This window comes from Cyprinodon variegatus, unplaced genomic scaffold, assembly GCF_000732505.1.
Source record: "Cyprinodon variegatus isolate N-32 unplaced genomic scaffold, C_variegatus-1.0 Scaffold729, whole genome shotgun sequence".
Taxonomy (NCBI): domain Eukaryota; kingdom Metazoa; phylum Chordata; class Actinopteri; order Cyprinodontiformes; family Cyprinodontidae; genus Cyprinodon; species Cyprinodon variegatus.
In genome coordinates, this window is record NW_015151182.1 from 245851 (window position 1) to 248113 (window position 2263).

Consider the following 2263-nt stretch of genomic DNA (forward strand, 5'->3'; position numbering starts at 1 on the left):
GAAAAACCAGAGAGTTAAACAGCACAGCACAGTTCCATGCGCTGCTATGTGAAAGGGACAGGAAAGACCAGGCAGCTGCAGCTACCAGGCAGAGGAGCTGAGAGAGGAAAAGAAGCCACTGCTGCAACAACGCTGGATTGTAAATTATAAACATGTTGTTCACATCCAATTATTGGTAGAGACAAATAGGTTGATCCAAAATTTTGGTAGGGACACGTCCCTTTGGTCCCTAAGCAAACCTACGCCTATGTGGAAACGTCTGGTCCAAGCGGAAGTCAAACCTCGCCTCATTCAATCCCAGCGGTGCCTCCAGGAATGTTACACCCCTGAAAAGGGGAATAATGAAAAAAACAGACAGACACGGTGTTACTTCTGTCAATTCCATTGTCGTAATGGATGAACAGAAGCAACACGTTTCCCCTGCTTCATATCAGACACAACCAATTGAGTAAAGATCGTCAAACAAACTCCTAGAACACAAAATCTTGAAAGATATCAGTCTTTAGATACTATAGATATATATATATATATATATATGCAAAGCAGAAAAGTAACATTCCATAAAATTTATTTTAAACAGACTTTAACCTGGGTGTCTCTGTGGCTTTTTGAGTTGTGAGACTAGAATAATTGATAATCGATCTCCAGATCAACAGAGTTGGTTCCCATTAACTTTACTCTATTAGAAAAATTAAGTTTTTTAAGAATGTTCCACATGCTAAATATATCCTACAATATGGAATTTTGATAAATGATAATACTTTTTTCCGTTTCAGAGATTTTATAACCTTTACATAAACATTTACCGTTTATTCTATAAACATGTTCTACCTTTCATAAACTGGTTCTGTCAGGTCGGATTGGCGCCCTACCCCTGCTGATGATGATGTCACAATATGGCAACAGCACTCAGACAAACTCTAAAAACAAAATCTCTTCTGCAGTTTCAACTTATTATTTACTATAAATGTTATTATGTTGTGTTCCTTTGGCAACCTAAGGTAGTCGAAAGTAGAAAGCAATCATTCTCAGTCTGGAAGGTGTTGTGCAACTATAATTATAATAGTCGTACTGTCATGTATTCTTTATGAACACCCGCCCTACTGGATGTGTGTTAGAACAACAAATGAAGGTAGGAATTAAGCTACAGTTATGGTGAAACAGATAATTCTGCACGTAATAACACATCCTCCATTATAAGAGTTTATTAACAAAAATCCTTCGACTTCATACAAACACATTTCAGTTAAAAAAAAATCTTAGATAAAGTGGTGAAACTTGATTAAATTATGATATTACATACAAAGAATGCAAAACATGATTTGAGGTCAGGGCCTTCAGGGCCTTCACTGGTGGACTAAAATTAATCAGAAACACTGAGCTACTTTCATGATCTAAACTTTAATTACCTTTAATAATTAATAATTTATTCCAAACCATCCATTTATTATTTTTTCAGCCTCTGTGTCAAACAAATCTTCCCAGGGCTTTCAGAATCAGCGGTGCTGGCTGATGTTACCTTAACGATATTAGTGAGGAATGTTCATCAATCAATCAATCAGCCAATCAGATTTCAGATTTACCCCACTTGGCCAGCTAGAAGGTACACCCTAACGTCACCCTTTTCTTTCCTCTGATTGGTCAGTTAGAGCAAAATGTTTTCAGCCAAGATACTAAGGCTGATACTAAATGGAGATACTAAGACTTCCTGCACAAAGAAAGAAGGATGTATTTTGTTTTTAAATAATCAGCATCTCTGGTGAGTGTGATAAATATATTTATTTTCATGCTTTATGTGCTATTATTGGATGCATATTGTATCTAAGCGAATGTTGATCTCTGCATAGACATATACATAGACACCTCATTGGACGCTGGCCAATGTGCTTAGAGGGCGCCGATCTTGGATCAGACCCCAGTTCAGACAGCTGCTGTCAGAATGAATAGCACCCAGCCCAGATCTCATTTTAATCACATGACATATGAGTCAGAGATAATATTACAATAATCTCTTACCTGTCACAACAAATTAATTCTAAAATGACCTTTACATTAGATGAAACACATTTATTCAGATTAAAAATGATTTGAACTCTAAACTATTTAAAACTGGATGAGATACATGCAAAGTTATATATTTTGAAATTAAATATTAATATGATAAACACAAAGTTTTATATCTTTATATTTTATATACAATGAAATCCCCTCCAACTTCCAGCCACTGGAATGACCCCCTCTTGCATATTTTTTTTACTCTGAC